The sequence below is a fragment of the Pholcus phalangioides genome, unplaced genomic scaffold, assembly GCF_987345545.1.
Source record: "Pholcus phalangioides strain wild (caught in Gottingen) unplaced genomic scaffold, Ppha-v1.0 ptg000008l_1, whole genome shotgun sequence".
Taxonomy (NCBI): Eukaryota; Metazoa; Arthropoda; class Arachnida; order Araneae; family Pholcidae; genus Pholcus; species Pholcus phalangioides.
This window is the reverse complement of record NW_028301601.1, coordinates 60,817,394-60,836,482: the sequence shown is the minus strand read 5'-3', so window position 1 is coordinate 60,836,482 and position 19,089 is coordinate 60,817,394. Positions and strand designations below refer to the sequence as shown.

The following is a 19,089-nucleotide window of genomic DNA, read 5'->3' as shown; positions in this document are numbered from 1 at the left end:
CGGTTCGTAACTTGTTATGAATGGCTTTGGGAAGGTCATGGATGAAAAGGGACAGTTGGGATGTAATAGAAAGGGAACGTCTGAAGCCGTGTTGGTTGGGAAAGAAAGAGTAAATGGAGTCTAAATGAGACATAATATGATGACAAGATATTTTACGAGCGGCTTATATGTGCTGGTTTTTTGCCCACGAGCGGTAGCAATATCGTATATCTGGTCTGCGGCCTGAAAAGATTGTGCATTGTTACTTCATACAGTATTACTGAAATTCTGCCACACCTTTTTTTTTATATTTTCAATAAATCTTAACCTGGAACAAAAATTAACGATGTGATTTCCGAACAGTCGAAAACCAGAATGAGAAGGTTTTTTTTTCAATAGAGAAGCAACGAAATTTTATAAATATCACACATAATCCCGTCCTCCATCTTTTTTTTTTTCTTAAAAACAAATCAGCAAATAAGTGCAATATTTGTTTTCAATGGTATTCTCCATTTGTTGAACAGTCGTGATTTTCAGTTTCAAATCTGTGAATTTCCGTATACAATTAAATGACAAAAATGATTTAATTTACCGAAAAATTTGAAGTTCCCATTTTTGACTGCTCTTGAAATTAATTCTTGACCAAATTGCACAATTTTTATACAGGTTGTCCCGTAATTGCTAATGCGGCCTTAATCTCGTGAACCGTCCATCGTAGACGAAAAGTCTCGAGCAAAAAAATGTGCAAAAGGCATTAAAAATTACTCTGATGCAGTTTTGAGAGTGAAAATACAGTGTGTCACAAAATAAAAAAATCCTGATTTTCTTAAAGGTCCCTATCCTCTAATTATGCCATGTCTTCTCTCCTGAGGCACACAAAAAAAAATTTACAAGTCTCTAAGTGAAATATTTGCTGAGATATTAGAATTCAAAAATCGAAGAAAGGATCAAAACGTGGCGAAAGATCAGCAAAATGAAGGAAAAGAGCGTTTTCCGTTAGTTTTTGCTGTTCTGTCCTAACTTTCCTCTGATTTTTGAATTCGAATATCTTAGCGAATATTGCACTTAGAAACATGAGGTTTTTCCGTTGGCATCAGGGAGACAAGACGGCAGCTTTCTAATTATAATTTAGAGGACGAGGGGATGCATAAGAATTCAGATATTTTATTTTGATACACACTTTATTTTCATACTCAAAACTGGTACAGGGTAATTTTTGAACGCTTTTAGAACATTTTTTTTTTAATTGAAACCATACATCTACGACGGACAGTTGATGAGATAAAAGCCCGTCCTAGCACTTACAGGACACCCTGTACATATGGTGGCTGATTACTTAAATACCATATTTCAGAATTTTCAAAAAAAATTGAGCATTGATTAGCATGTTTTTCTTTGCATTTGAAGTAGCTTTCAAATTACAAATACAAATACAAATACAAATACAACACCACAACAGGCAAAATGCCCAACGAGGTGGCTGATAAAAAGATGCCCATAAAAATATGGTTGTCATATGTTTCAAAAATACAGCAACCCAATTAAAAATGCAATTAACACAAATTACAAACAATATATACACATGATAAAATATTATACAATGCCCATAAAGAATACTTATGGTTGTCTTATTCTAAGAATGGATAGCTTCTCGATTTACCCCAACATGTTTATCGTATTTCTTTTTAAACGTGTCAATTGTGTTACAATTTACTACCTCCGGGGGTAAGCTATTCCATTTATTAACAACCCTATTGGAGAAAAATTCCCTGCGACACCATAACCTTGCATTGTCCCTCACCAATCGATACTGGTGTCCCCTTGTAAAAGCAGTCGATTGGCGGTGTACTAAAAGTTCATGGTCCATCCTATCCATCCCATTGAAAATTTTGAACACTTCGATCATATCTCCTCGACACCTGCGTTCATCCAATGTAAACATATTCAAAAAATGAAGTCTTTCTTCATAACTCAAGCCCTGTGTGCCAATAAGGACACGCGTAGCTCTTCTCTGCACCCCTTCAACCAAGTCTATGTCCCTCTGTAGGTATGGTCTCCAAAACCTTACAGCATACTCCAGTCCAGGACGAACTAAGCCTCGAAAAAGCGGAAGAATGACTTTAGGAGAACGCGAAGAGACCTTTTTGAAAATGAGACCAAGCATTCTATTCGATTTTTTGACAACCGCTGAACAATGTTCAGAAAACTTAAGTCGCTCGTCAATGAGAATTCCCAAATCGGTGACTCTAGTTGCATCCGGGATAGTGACACCATTCAACTCGTAAGAGAACCGTGGGTTGTTCGAACCAAAATGAGCGACCATGCACTTATCTACGCTAAACGTCATGCTCCATTCATTTGCCCATGCTGCAATCTTGTTTAAGTTGGTCTGGAGCAACTCCCTATCGCTTTCATTCCCGATTACCCCCATTAGCTTCACATCATCTGCGAATTTGCTAGTAATTCCATCGATACCCTGATCGAGTTTATCGATAAAAAGTGAAAAAAGTATGGGGCCAAGGACACTTCCCTGAGGAACTCCACTTGTGACGTCTGTCCAACCAGAGAATTCCCCGTTCACCATAACTCGTTGCGACCTATCTCTTAACCACGATTCTATCCAATTCAGCAAGTTGCCCCCTATTCCAATCTCGTGTAAACGCTTCAAGAGTTTGCCATGTTGGACCCGATCGAATGCCTTCTGGAAATCAAGGTAAACAACGTCGACATTTTTGCTCTTACCCAAAGCCTTAGTCACGTAATCATAGAAGCAAAGGAGGTTAGTTACACATGACTTCCCCTTCCTGAACCCATGCTGATTATCCGACAATACATTATTCTCGTCTATCCACTTCACAAACTGCCTTTTGATGATAATTTCCAAAATTTTCGAGAGGGAGCTCGTCAAACTCACTGGACGATAATTAGACACCACTTCTCTACTACCCTTCTTAAATATCGGAACAACGTTAGCCAGTTTCCAATCTCTCGGGACGATACCCTCAGCAACACTACTCCTGTATATCTGTGCGACTGGCCCCAACAATTCATTAGCACCTTCCCTGAGAACCCTGGGATAGATATCATCTGGTCCTGGTGCTTTGCTTGCACATACATTTCTTAGAAGATTTAGGACCTCCACGTCTTCCACTTGAATATCGTTGAGCGTTTTATTACCCCATGCAACACCCGTATATCGAATATCATTACCTCCATTAAAAACCGACGCGAAAAAGTCATTGAAAGCACTACACATGCCTACATTGCTCTCTACTTTTGAGCCTCCTATCGAGAGGGGGCCAACTGTCCCCTTACATCCATTATTGACGTATCGAAAAAATGATTTTGGGTCAGAGCCAATGTTATCTGCCAACCTAGATTCAACTTGCTTTTTACTATCCCTTATCGCTTTCTTCAACAGTCTTCTTTTATCAGTAAACAATGATAGGTCACCTCGTCCACTTTTATACTATCTGAATGCCCTTTTCTTTTCAAGATAAAGGTTCCGCATGCTATCCGTGAACCATAGAGGGTGCGATGTACAAACACGCTTTTTTCGAACAAAGGGTATGACGTCGTGCAAAACAGAGGACAGCTTCGTACTAAATTCTCCCCATTGACTTACCACCCCTACTGATTCCAACCGGTCTTTGAAAACTTCCGCTAACCTTCTTCGCAAAACATCAAAGTTAGTTCTCCGAAAACAAGGAACCAGTCTTTTGTTATCAACCTTACCCGAGGAAAAGTTACAGTGAAATCTGACGATACGATGATCACTGGAAGAAAACTCTTCCCCCACCGAAACATGTTCAACTAGATCCTCAGAACTAGTAAGAACTAAATCCAAAATAGCAGTACCCCTAGTGGCTTCTGATACATGCTGATACAAAAAATTTTCGAGCACCAACTTAAGAAAGTCTCTTTCATACTGATTTCCAGATGAAAGGTTCTCCCAATCAATACCCGGGTAATTGAAATCCCCTAGTATCAGAACCCTCTTTCGCTTACACATGTAGGAAATTTCATCATGCATTTTGGCGATATAGTTTTGATCCCTATTCGGTGGATTGTAACAAACCCCAACAATAAGCTTATGACGTCTTTTGTTCTCAAGTTCAACCCATATGGTTTCAATATCACTTCTCTGCACGTTACACTCTCTAGCCTTCAAACATGATTTCACGTATATCAACACTCCACCCCCTTTCCTATCAGATCTATTTCTCAAAAACGTATCGTATCCGGAGATGTGTAAGAAAGATTCATCCCCATCGTTTGCCCAAGATTCTGTAATGGCTATAAGATCCAAGTCCTCCACAACTATCATAGTTTCTAAAAAATCTTTCTTGTTACCCAAGCTCCTGGCATTTATTAACACACATTTTAATTTGCCCGGTGGTTTGTTGTCAATCGAGAAGCCATCCAAGTCAGAGGTGGGTAATTCCCCGTCAGTACTGTTGTGATTATCATTAACTAACCCGCATTCCCGACTACGTGGTCTGGGAGTAAAACCCTAGACCACGTCTGGGTCCAAAGTCTGTTGAGTAAAAAATTACTCAACTTTTCAATCCACATGAATTAATTAATGTAATAATTGATAATTTATGATATAGGAAAACGTTATGTATCCATTGGCAAACAAAATTTAAAAAAATTCCTTCAATTTTAAAACAGTTATTTCTGTTCATGGTCATGGGGGAAAAAAAATTCAAATTGAAAATCCTGATAAAATTTCATTTTTGGAAAGTCATAAAATATCCATTTCCTTTTGTAAACGCATTTTAAAAAAATACTATGAAACTCATTTAAACTTTTTAATTCTCAAAAATATTCATTTCATACAAAAAATTACTTCGAAAAAATAGTTTTTAATTAAAGCGTTTCCGATTCAGTTAAAAATTGGGTTAAAATGAAAATAATAATAATAATAAAACAATTTCCAATTTTTATTTTTATAATATAATATCGAGGTGGACGTTGTTATTCCGTATATTTATTGTGTGTATTTATTTCCGTGTATTTATTGGAAATTTCAAGGTCCAATATTCTCGGAGAGGGGGTTTGTACAAATATGTGGTATATTTATGAGTTCCATGATATGCAGTGGACGCCGCTTATTAGAATCACGGATAGTGAAATCATTCGGGTGTCTTTATCACTTTTTCAAAGAACAGAACTGACCAATATCATTACAAATGAAAAAAAATTAGTTTTTTTTCTCGTTATCGGGACTTCGGATAATGCTATCAATTTTTATTTCCTGCTGTAAGACTATCTATGTAGGAGGCTGGAGGGGGAGGGTGTTGATTCTCCTTCCCTTGTTGGCAAACATTTCCTTACTTAATGTCGTAATCAGCCGATTCGTTGTGATCCATATAAGTGTGGAGCTGTGTTTTGGAATTGCCTACCTATACTGAAGACAAATGTATGACCAAATTCCTATGCGGAACTTCTAACCAGCAGTGGAATGTATTTCCATTGTATTTTCAAACGGGACTTTTTTCGGATATAGTTATTATTCGCTTGTTGTTGTCAGACACCTCTCCCTGATGTGATCACATCAAGCGGCGTAACAAAGGTGAGCGTAAAATAAAATGCTTATTAAAAAATTCCGCGGTTCTACATTTAGGATCAATACCCCAATTTAAACATCTACTATTTGGAGAAATCCATCTAAATTTCTTGATTTAAGAAAAAAGTACGTAATTACCACATAGAGAGGGCCTCTAGAGAGCCTCTAGAGGGTCACACAGAGAGGGCCTCTTTAGGTTCGAATACATTTATTCTGAGACCTAAATGTTTGGGGGAAAATTTAAATTATCTGTAGGCATTTACATGCTTGGGAATCGGCAGAACTTCAGTTGCAGTGAAGACAATGTCTTGATTCCATCGCGTTTGTGAAAAAGGGTTTACTTACTCTCATGATTGAATATCTTTCACGTAAAAATATTTTGCGTATTTAGCTGGATATTCCCAACTTGCCGTTCCCTGTTGCGATTTTTAGACCGGAATTTATTATATTTAAAGTTGTGGGAATATCTCAAAGATCTGATATATGGCTGATCAATTGAAACATTATAAGAAAACTAAAAAACATTATTTTCTGCATTCGAAAAATTTAATTGCAAATAGCCATAGAGTGATCTGAAATCAGTTGCTGAGCATAAAGTTTTCATAATAAGATCGCGGGTTTTCTTTTATTACCTGTTTGCGTGTCCCTGCAATGAAGTAAAACAGTGTTTCCTCAACCACCGGGCCCTGACATGATTCATACCGGGAAACGAGTGATTAACCGTTTCTTTTTACCTCATTCATTTTCTGTTGCTTGTGTGTTTTACTGGGCTTTCAACTCACAAAAATGAATGAAACCGGGCCGCGGGCTCGTAAAGGTTGAGGAACCACCAAAGTAAAAGACAAATGCGCCCTCTATTGCAACGTTTTGCATAACGTTTTCTCAAATTACAAAATCGTTGGATCATTCAAATAGAATTGCACATTCTTTTCAATTAATCTATATGTATAACTTGCTATATGTATAACTTTCTGTACCGTTATCATTTTATTATCGTTATTAATTTTTTTTTCATCGTTTATCGACAATATTTCGATAGAGAGAAATGGTCATTGCTTTCTTTAAAGCTCCCGTCATCCAAACCTGTATTAAAAATCAGATACGGATTCAATAAAAAAAAAAAAATTCAAATTATTATGCACGTGAATCCCGTTTTAACGAATACCGTTATAGCAAAAAATCTCGTTTTAACAAACACTTTTTTAATCCCTCAAATAAGTATACATAGGAACAATGAAAACAACCTGAAATTCCTTCATAACGAAGTGATTTCTCCGGTCTCTTGGAGTTCGTTATAACGGGATTCGTCGACTGTACTATTTTCTCTATTTTTATTCCTTTTTTTTCAATTTGATATTCATATATCACGCCCATTTAATAAAATAAATTTTTGCATCAACCATGTGGATCATTTTATTTTATCATTTACTTTCTTTATGAGCATTTCCCCCAACCCCGAATCAACTGTAAAAGCCTTTTTCTACAATATATAGACACTTATCTTGCTTTAACACTATTTCCTATCTCTCATAATTTGTAATATTTCCATATAATAAAGTATCCACATGTATTAAATAAATTATACAACTGACATTATATTTCAGCAAAGTACAGCTGGATTTTTTTTTTAAACTTGAAGTCAATACAGTCGAATCCCGTTTTAACGAACCCCGTTCAGCGAAAATCTCGTTTTAACGAACACTTTTCTAATTCCCCCAAATAAGTTTACATCGGGACAATGCAAAAGCAATATGAAATTCTTTATAACGAAGTGATTTCTCTGGTCTCTTGGAGTTCGTTATAACGGGATTCGACAGGCATATAGAAAATGTTGTTTACTGACGAAAGTGATACATATGGCTTTTTGGGTACAGTTATCATTTCTTTACGTCATTAACATAGCATTACATGAAAAAATGATAACTATACGAAAAAAACTGATTTTTATATCACTTATCCCCTAGAAAATAGCATTCTCTATATAAATTGATTGGAAATTAAATAAATTCCAGCTGCAACTTTCCACAAAATGGAAATGATCAAAATTCTCATATAATAAAGAAATTAAATAAATCAGTTATCTGATCACTAACTCACCAAGTGATGATCTAAATCCCAATAGAAGTTTTACAGCAGGTGGTTGGTCTCCAGAAACTTGTTCGGGAAAGATCCTTTTCTCTCTGATTTTCCAACAAAATGAATTTAATATTAATATGAGATTTTATTTTTGTATTATAATTTAAATAGTGAAATTTATTAATTTTTTTTTTTTTGAATTTTCAAAATAAATTAAGTTTCAAAAAATTTTTCACTGACTTTTTCCGAGTGAGCGGGAGTGAGCGTTCGGCTAAAAGACCGATCTGTGTTATCATGCTTTTTTACGGTATTTAATCGGGAGTGGGAGGATGTGTCTCCGGTGTATCGTTTCACATGCGCATGCGCGAAACGCCCGCTACTACCTCACAGGATCGGGATGTGGGAAAAAGTTTGATCACTTTCGGGAGAATCGGGAAAAAGGAAAAAAAGATAATGAAAAACTTATTGGATGAAAATTAAGCTTTTTTATTTTGTTATACTTGATATTTGCTCAGAAACTTTGATCATTTGTCAATTTTTAAACTAATTTTCTTGTTCATTAATAGTAAACTTTTTTACGTGTGATAAATTACTTTCAAAGTTATTACTGTTGCAATCGTAATAAATTGATTTTTTTTCATGCTAATTTTGTCCGTGTTGCTGTAACAAACTGTTTTTTATGGGAGAAGAAAAGTTAACGACTATGTAAATTGAGAAAAAAATTTATTTTTCCCTTTATTTTTGAAAATTTAAAATTATTTAATGTATCTTTTTGCAATTTATGAAGTGTTTTGGGGAAGAAGAATTTTTGTAGTTAGCTGAGCATGCATTTTTTTTTAGAATACTTGAATAATTATACAGTCGAATCCCGTTATAACGAACTGCAAGAGACCGGAGAAATCACTTCGTTATAAAGGAATTTCGCTGTTGTGCGGTCGTGTGGGCATCGTGTTGGACTCTCTCGTCCTGAGGATCTAGGTTCGAACCGAGTTGACGGCACAGTAGTGGTCGGCTGAAGTTGGTTTTCGGCGGTTTTCCAGCTTCGAGGCACGAATTTGTGTGTGTGTGTGTGTGTGTGAGCCGGTCTCCCATTTGAAAAAGTCTCTCCGCAGAGAGCAGGCAGGCCTACAACACGGCCGCTGTGGTGGTCGAGTGGTTCTAGTGACGGACTCGCGATGCGAGGATCCGGGTTCGAACCCCACAGTGGTGGTCGGCTGAAGTTGGTTTTCTGTGGTTCCCAACTTCAAGGCGCGAATGCGAGCCGATCTCCCCGTTAAAAAGTCTCGCCACAGAGAGCAGCAGGCCTACAACGTTACAAATATTCAATCATTACACTTCACTCACAATTTGAAGTATAGATGACAGCACTGAAATATCATACACAACGCTAGCTACACACTCAGACTGTTAGGTGCACTCACTTTGTTCCAGACTCTGCCGCGAAGCTGGGCTGGAAGAGATCTCGGCAACGGGATAAGTCCGGTGGCAGAGACCTTGGCGTTCATTCATTCAGGCCTGCAACACGATACTGACAAAACATGACAATTCAAGCATTTCCATCTTTACTTCAGAAAACAGAAGCCAGATGGCAGCATGAACACGAAACAAGCGCAACTCGACAACATAAATACGTTAGAGCCAAGCATAACATTCATTCTCTCTCTCCGGAAATTCCATAGAGGAATGTGTACGAGGTGCATGTTCGGTTAAGTAGTAGTGCAGTCGAATCCCGTTATAACGAACTCCAAGAGACCGGAGAAATCACTTCGTTATAAAGGAATTTCAGGTTGTTTGAATTGTACCTACGTCAACTTATTTGAGGGATTACAAAAGTGTTCGTTAAAACAAGATTGTCGCTATAACGGCATTCGTTGAAACGGGATTCGACTGTATTTAATAATTATGCCACTTAATAATTATATTTCTAACTTGGATTGTTGTTGAATTCAACCTGTTTTACCCAGGATTCAAAAACTACCTTGACCAAAGATCTCTTTCCCATAATTCTTTGAATTTTTCTTATTTAAGTTGATCCCATACCTTTTGATATGCTCAAAAAGCTTAAAAAAACTATTGCTGTAATAGAAATATCATTGAAAATATTATTTGAGCATTGATTTATTTTGCATTTGATGCACATATTTGTGATTGTTTATTCTACGTTATAACCAATACTGTGTTTTGAGTACCTCCAATACAGTCAAATCCCGTTTATAACGGATACCGTTATAGTTAAAATCCCGTTTTAATGAACACTTTTCTAATCCCTCAAATGAGTTTATATAGGAACAATGAACCTGAAATTTCTTTATACAAAATTTCGTTATCACGAAGAGTCCGTTATAACGGGATTCGACTGTACTTATGTTTTTGCAAATTTTTAAGCATTTTGGAAAATTAACTCACTATTAGCTCCTTGAACGCATGATAAAATATCATAAAATCAATGTATTTCAATAAAAAAATTAATTCAAAATAAAGAAAATTCAATTTCTTAAAATGAGGCAGGATATTTATGATCCATTAAAAAGTACTTGATTAATAAAGAAACATACAGTCGAATTCTGTTTATAACGAATATCGTTACAGCGAAACTCTCGTTTTAACGAAAATTTTTCTAATCCCTCAAATGAGTTTACATAGGAACAATGCAAAAAAACCTGAAATTCCTTTATAACGAAGTGATTTCTCCGGTCTCTTGAAGTTCGTTATAACGGGATTCTACTGTATTTATTATTATTTTTTTAACTTTTAAAGATTGGAATTTTAAATATACTTTTAAATTAGATCGATATTCATTACGACCTCAATCTCTTGCATCAATTTTAGGAACCGAAGAGTTTACTTTGAACCAATTTTCATTCAATGACATTGATGTCCTTGCTGTTTCATCTCATTGAGCGCAACATATTTATAAATTAGTTTCGCCCAAAAATGTAAAAATTTTCAAAAAAAAAACAAAACCAAATAGAGATACGTGAGAGATTCTATTGGCATAGCAAATAAAATGAAATTTAATATCAATCAATGCTCAAATAGTAATTTTAATGGTATCCCTATTAGAGCATTGATTTTTGAGGCTTTGACAGTGTTAAAACGTACGAGCTATTCAGAGAATTAACTGAAAACTAAAAATAAGGGGTTTATTAAAAATCCTGCCGTACGGGCACACTTCACGATATAATTGTCCCATTTCGACCAAGTCGCTTTGGTTTTAACTCCATTGGCTCCGATAATAGTCGGAGAAATCCTTCTTTTTTAAACTGCGGGAGGAGAAAAAAAAAGATCCTTTTTCTCAAATTTGCGTTCATGAAAGATAGATGGCGCTCAAACGCGGACGTTACAAATTCAATGAAATTGAAAAAAAAAGGGGGGTGATACAAATACAAAATCCTGGTTCGATCTCAGAACCACCGTCAAACTCGTGATTAAAGGCAGGAGAACTCCACCGCTGCACCAGTAAGTAGTACATTCGGCCCGGACAGTACAAGCAAACCCTGTCAGAGAATAGTGAAATTAATGATAGAAACGCATATACAGGATGAATCCGACCTATTCTATCAAACGAAACGGTATGATAGACGAGCCCAAGTGGGTCATGACACAAACTACCAACCGTGTCCTATCTCGAACTGTATTCGAGTTATGGTAACACATTTTTTGCATTTATACAAGCACTTAATCTTACCTAATTCGAGTATGCTCATTTCAAATCTGAACTAGGTTATTTTCATGTAAGCTCTAGATTGTTTTCAAAATAACATTTTTAGTTGATTTTTTTTAAATTCACATTTTATAGCTCTTTGCAGGCAAGAATTCGCACTTATAACTCTTGCGTTTGAGGACTTTATGAGATCAATCTTATTTTTGATGTTCCGGTAGTAGTCCGCCATCATATTTTTGTCCCTGTGGTCTTGGTAGCGCTCTTCAAGAAGCAAAATTCAAGACAATAGTTGTCTTGAAATTTTGATGAAATTGCTCTCCCTGTTCATCGCTTACAGCCCCAGATTCTTAGGGAATTAATCAAGGTGACCAAACAGGAAATGAAGCTTTACATTCATGTTGCATCCGGGCCAGGGTAATAACTAGGATTCCTGTCGCTCCGGGGGAAAACATTATTTTACCGCCCTTATAACTTCAAAATTCAGTAATTGTTTAACGTGTTCTTTGTTCCCACCTAAAACTGTCACCTCTAAATTTTGTCTCCCGGGAAGTCGGCCCCTTGGTTTCGACCTTGACCGGAGCTTACGAAACACCAACAGTACTCCATTAACCAGAATCTCTCATAGTTATCTGACTTTCTGTTACAAAGAAAATTTTGCATATCTCTGCCTTGAAAGACAGCCACGCTTCTTCTGTTTTTCATTCATTTTCATGACAAATAGACTGACTAAACTGATGAGAGGTTGATGAATTCTTGTTATCATAAAATGAAGAGTCTTCAGACGGTGGAAATAATTCTGGAAGCTTTATATCACGAACACACACCACATATTTGCTGATCGTGCTCAGTGTCTTCATCTTCAGATGAGCCAAAACTATTAAAACACAGGAATTTTGAGTTGTTCAGACTGTGGTTTCGGTCGAAAATATCAGTGGATGCAATATCAGGGTAGGAGATCCTGCTCCGATTTTTTTTGCCGATACCCTGTATATCGACCAGGCAAAAATAGCATTGAACATTGAAGGACCGGAAACACCCCGCTTTCCATCTCAAGGAGATATCGAAGCGTTCCCGAAAGATGGGTGCATCCGGAATTTTATGACATATGTATATGTGTATATACATTTATATCTATATAAATTTGTATAACAGAATAACAAGTCCAATTACAGGAGTATAAATCAACGGACTGCAAAAATAGCGGTTAGTTATGTCATCTGTGGGTTCCCACCAAACCATGGGAATTCCAAAAGGCACATCGTTTCGTTTCCCTTGTGACCTGTCATGAAGCATTTCCTCTCGTAATTATGACACACAATATGAGGGGGCCCATTTCTTATCTTAGTACCCCCTTATTTCAAAATAGGCTTTATTAGCACGCTACACAAATATTGAAATATTGCGCCGTTGACGAACAAGTGTGTAGCAGAACCACATGCATAACTGAATGTATCAGGACTATTTGAGCATCTACATCTACTTGAAGAAGATATGAATCAGATCTGAAATGAACTCCACAAAATACACTTGTCTACTCAGTTTAAAACAACTGACATCGAAAATAACACTGAAGAGAAAGAATATGACATTTCTCCTTATCATATCTGCAACTGAAGTGTACTGTGGTCGTCTTCCTAACGCCATGTCCTACATGCTAGAAAAGTGCTGCCCTCTAGTATAGCCACTGGCGTAAATTTATAAAACTGATGCTACAGACTGATAAATTAACATACTAGCGATATTGTACGCAGTAGTAAAACTGAACTGCAACAACTACGCTAGTGTAGGTCGTTAGTCGATAGCCCGGTGGGGGGGGGGGGGGCATTGACCATGCACCACCAATATGTAATATCAAACTGCATAAAACTAAAGCTTGAAGAGAGAAACCGATTACAGATTTGAAACCGGAAAAAACACAATAACTCAGATCAGCTGAAAAATTTTCATGCAACAGAAAACGAGAAAACAAAAATGTTCCCCAGTGTAATCGTTACTCACAGGCATGTCATTCATGTTGCAAGGGGTTGTTTAGTAAGTAAAATATAAAAATTATAATTTTTATACGAACACCCTGTGCTCAAAAACCAATTAGTAAGTTGCTGCCCCGTCTCCCCCTTATGAAAACAAAAAAAAAAAATCCCCGTTTCCAAGTGCAATATACGCTGAGATACTCGAATTCGGAAAACGGAGAAAAGTTGCTGGAAAAACATGTTTAAATGCGGATGAACCATTTTATCCCCGCATTTAATCACCCAAACGTGGAACTATTTTCCAGTTGGCATCAGGAGAGACGGTGCAGAAACTTTCTAATTGAGTTATTTTGGGCACACGGGGAGTGTATAAAAAGTTAATTATTTCATTTTAATAACTATACAACCCCGTGCAACATGCATAACATACATGAGTATTACGCGTTATTTGGACTCTTTTTCTAATTGGAAGTATGCTTCTAGGATCAACGGTGCGACAGTAAAATATCATACGCCCTCCTACCTATGCATGACACCTTGTATATAAATATTACGTTGATATCAAAACTATAGGATGAATAAGAGCTGGGAAGATTTGCCCCTCGAATTCAGACTTCTTGCTTACCACAAAGAATCAGATTCTAATAGGGTTTACATGGGCTAAGCTGGCGTTGGGAAAAGGAGACACAAAGACCGAGATTTTGGAAATCTCGGTGAGTGGTCTGTACATAAATAGGTATGCAGAGCTGAAATTCGAAAGCACAGGAAGAAATGTCTAAGCATGAAGTACGACCTCCCTCACGGGGGCATGACACCATGTGATGGTGGTGTGCTTATCATGTAATTGTTGGAGAAAAATTCTATGTAGTTGTGTATAAACGCGTCCCTATATGTGTCCTTCCCTCCATTTTCCAAGACCACCAAACGTTGAAAACGATGTTATGAACAAAATTAAAATATTTTCAGAAATCCCTTCATGTGCTGCTTTAATAAATTTTTGTTAATTTGAAACGCTTTTTTGGAGGTTTTGCAACTCAAAATTTCTTCAAGAGGAAACTCTCTGCGCTCTCCTGAAAACTTTCCAATGCGCCAGTTTTCTCGCCCCAAAGACAAGCTAATATTACTTATCATACAGCATATAATGCAAGAACTCAGCTGACAGACAGATATCTGCCCCTTGGCTATAGGCTTTCTACACATAACATCATTATTGCAGTGAAGCGCATTCAAGGGCTTTACAGGGGCTGAATCAGCAACTTTTGGATGAAAATTCTCAAGGATATTGAAGATTTCTTTCAGAAATATGGAAGAATTTCGTATATACGGGTAGTCTGGAAGTGTGTCACATGTGTTGAAATTTTAGTTGGACAAGACCTTGTAGGATTTTTGATTGTGATAGTGTCACGGGCTGGGAAAACTTTGTCCACAACTGACTTAGGTGGTAGATACACTCAAACACTCGATCACAACAACCTCATTTTTAACGACACTTCAGCTATAACGTCAATAACGGGTCACCCAGGCTAATTCCCATAGAAAATAATGTTAATCATCATTTGATCCGGGACCTACGATTTATTGCCGATTTCGAACGGCAGGCTTGTTTTTTATACTCATCGAGAGATTGGTGCGCTAACCCATCGATGGGGGGCTCCCTGTGGTAGCAATTTTATGTTAATTAACCTTAATTAACATTAACACTTGCTCATTGACAGGTGCACTGACATGACCGGTATACCAAACATTCCCGTATTTCGTTTAAGTAGTTTAAAAAAATAATAAAATATACAACCATGGCGTAAATTGCACTACTAGTCCAGGGTGGCTAAGAAATGACTCAGGGGTATGCACTGTTTGCCAATTTCAGTCGGAACCCACAGGCCACTATGTCATATTTAGGATTTAGGATCCGTCCTAGAGTTCCATATGCTCTTTGATTCCAATCACAGTAAGCATTTTTTACTGATGTTGCTTTACCACAACTAACTAACAAAACTAACAACTGTTGAAATTCCATGGCAAACTTGATAATTTAATTAACATTAGTTTCTATAGAATGTCAACTAATGTCAGATAGTATTGTTTTTTCATGCGGCACATTAATAAAAATCCGGTCGCTGATTTTAGTCGAAGAATTTTTAAAAGTTTTATTTGGATAGGTGACGGAAGGGGGGGGGGGGAGGTTCCAGTTCAGTGATGTTTCTCACCTGTAATACAGGGTGATTCTAAATTCATGGGACGAACTTTGAGAGGTGATATAAGATCCCTTCAAAGAAGAGTTATTACTGTGTATTGATTGGATATATCTACTCTCATCAGGACGTTTTTATTTACGAAATTCTCTCACGACATCTTAAATCCTCAACGTCCCACCCCTTCCTCCCAAGGGGGTCATGACCAACACTTTGGGAACCGCTATATCAAGGTAATAGAGGTGAAGAAAGGAGATTCTTTTTCAGAAAGTTATATCTTAAGGGCGGCAAAATTCCTGGGACCGTCTCTGAGGTAATTTGCTTTATTTATAAATTGTGCCACAATGAATATGACTATAAATAGTTACCTAACGTATTTTTACCACAGGTTCAATTTATATTCGTGAAATATATTATAACATACTTGCTGTAGCAATTGTATTTCTCGCCAACGGTTATTTATAGGTATGGTTCGGATTTTTATGACATGCCATGTTTTTTTTATGACAAGTCATATTTTTAGCATTTTTGAGCGATCGATATTTTAGGAATTTCCAAGCAATAGTTATTTTTTTTTAATGTAATGGAGGATTCATTTGCTATTATTCTGAATAGGACGCTTATAAATTATGGTACCCATTTGGATGCTCAAAATCTTTGCGTTCATTGTGCTTTCATCATGCTTCAACATTGGGATTTTTGTCACTGGGGCAGATTTGGTTTTGCCACCTGTCACTGTAAAACTCGAAAGTGCTTAACAATGTTTTTTTTATCATTATGTTTTGAAATGAAAATCATTTTTTTCCTATATAATTCCCCTCCCCCCCCCTAAACTTACCCCTTCTTCAAACTTGTAGTTGCCCCCCTCTCGTTTGTCCCTTACTTCAATGCTTGTACTGCAATTTGACTTTTCAGGGTAAAAGGGTTGTTTTTACCAAGACATTGGGGAGAACATTTTCAACATGGCTGTTTGGTCATGGGTGCATCGTGAGGGATTTGCTTCACGAGGACTTAAGAGTCCTACCGGTGGCGGAATGGTGGCTGGCTGAAGTTGGTTTCCTGCCGTTTTTCAGCCTCAGGCGCTAATTTGAGCTGATCTGCCAGCTTAAAAGTCTCGCAACAGATCCTACAACATGGCCCCAATCAAAAACAAAAATTACAAGATTTTTAGGACATAAAAATCCGGGCCGTACTTATAAGCAATATTTGTCTATTTCGCCGACGATTAGCAGCATATGATTGAGAATCGGCGATGCTGCGTATAAATTATCCAAATTTTCCGTAAAATATGAACTTTTCCTCGATCAAATGTTTCTCTTGGTTTTTCTCGATCAAACAATCACCGAAATTATAATGGAAATAACTTCACGTGCAGTGTTTGATTTCATCTGATTATATTTTTTCCTCAAAAAAGATCCTAAAAACTTCAACCTCAATCGTAACGACACCTTGGTTATAACGACAATATTTTGTGGAATCTTGTATGTCGTTATACCCGAGTTTGAGTATATGTGTATTTTTAAAATTCAAATGGAAGTTTTATTTTTCTATGAAACAAATTTGTATTTGATAGCTCATCATCGTACTACCAATAAATAGTGCAAACTCAAATTTTACATACATTTTCTGACATTTTATTCGATAAAAACACCGTGGAATCAAGTGATGGTTTTAAATAAGAAAAATTTTATTCAAACAGTAAATTAGTTTACTAGTTTATTGTTTCGAGTATAAAGAAGCTCAAACACAATTACTCATAAACACAATTTCATAAGGAAATCAAACAAAAAAAATCTCTTGATGAAATTTTCCTTATAATGCGATTACTTTGGGCTTTACTAAAATATAGGGAATGTCCTGGAAAAAAAGATCAATAGTTGTGTTGGAAATGCCATTTTTAAACAGCAGTGAAAGAATTAATGGTCCCTGTTGGTTATACAAGGCCAAATCGTGAGAGAAAAAAATGAAGGTAGAAAAAAGACACATAAATAACAAGTAAATGAAACAAACATCAGGAATCAATCGGACGTTATCTGTGAGAAATTACTCGCTTCTTCACAAAACTCTTGGTAAAAACAAGTGAATTCCTTGAACAAAAATGTGATTAAATCACAAATTCCTTCCACACTTGACTGCTTGCAAGTATGCGTTTCAAAGTGTCTTTTGCTACGTCTGCTCTTTGTATTACATAACTGCGTTGTTGCACAAATGTCAATCGTTTGTCAATTATTATTCCCAAGTATTTAGTACTTGTAACAGGTTCAATGAATTTCCCCTCAACCACTATTCCGGCAATTGGGGGTAGATCTAGTTTTCCTGTGATCCACATAAATACTGTCTTGTCTGCATTAAGTTTAACTCTGCTGTTTTCGCACCATGTTTCAACTTGATCAATTAATTCTTGTAAATTACTTAATGCCTTCTGTGGTTTTCTATCAGAACAAATTACCATTGAATCGTCGTACAGCGCAGTAATACCTTCAATGGTCACTAGACATCGACATATTAGATTTTATGCGTACTCTGAACTGAAAATAAAATACTTTCCAAACCTGTAAAAGAATAAATTATATTATCTAAAGACGCATATTTACTTGCATTTATTTTTACTGATTAAAAATCTAATAACCACTGAATTTTATTCACCGGTCATGATTTTTTTGAAAATTCAAAAGTCTATGAAGAACTATATGTTGTTTATTTATATAGATGGCGATAGCTTATATCTATCTCTGCGTGGTCATAATTATCGATGTTTGTAAATAAATTGAAAATGAGTTCAAAAGGCCGCTACACCGTGTTACGAATCACGTTTCACGAGCGTAGAACACGTACCGAGTGAAATTGCTGGGAGAGCATCCATCGGTCTCAGTCAAGAGGTCACTGCTGAGAACGAGTGCTCACAGATCAAGGACACTTACATCATTGATGACAACAAACAACAGCCCGAAGTTCCAACGTGACAACTACTACATCGTGCATGCACCTCGTGAACATTCCTCTATGGAAGTTCCAATGAATTGGTGCCTGTCTGGAAGCGTTGTGTGCGTGTGCATGTGTGTATTACGTGTGTCACGAACGAATTTATGATACCGGAATTTCTAAAATGTCCAATGGCATCTAGACTTGGCGGTGATCTATATATATATATATATATATATTTATAGATAGATAGATAGATCACCGCTCACAACCCTAGACTGATGGAACGCAACTTACTTCTGTTACCTCAAATGAGGCAGGGTTGTGTCGGAAAAGTTAACAAAGATTTATAGCATTGGCCCTCTTGATCCGTGCATGCAAGTATCGAATCACTCATGTTGTTCTCCCCATCAAGACAGCTTATCAAGTCGATGTACAAGCTTATCCATTTGCCCAAGAATGGATAAGTGAACCCAATGACGAGGAAAAAAATTTGCACGTGCTCTCAATGGCAAATAAGAGAGACGGACCACAACATGGGATTCCAAAAAGAAGTGTGGAGAAGACTTGTGGAGCGGAATAAGAAGAAGTTAGCATGTCAAAGTGGAAGAGATTCGAGAATGGTTTAAATACACAATATATACAAAATATATGCAGTGTTAGCGATCATAAATAGATAATATAAATCAATTTGATTGCTAATCTATATAACGT

General features: G+C 36.7%; 1 protein-coding gene across 1 annotated transcript in view; it reads right to left on the bottom strand.

Moving 5' to 3' along the window:
- The window catches only part of LOC149084695 (uncharacterized), a 113,771-nt gene extending 105,855 nt beyond the window's left edge, over window positions 1-7,916 (bottom strand). The window contains exons 1-2 of the mRNA XM_089235520.1: window positions 7,868-7,916; window positions 7,649-7,731 (exon numbers count right to left, since the gene is read on the bottom strand). The gene's annotated coding sequence lies outside the window, so the exon portion shown is untranslated. The remainder of the gene's footprint in view (window positions 1-7,648; window positions 7,732-7,867) is intronic.
- Between the last annotated feature and the right edge of the window lie 11,173 nt (window positions 7,917-19,089).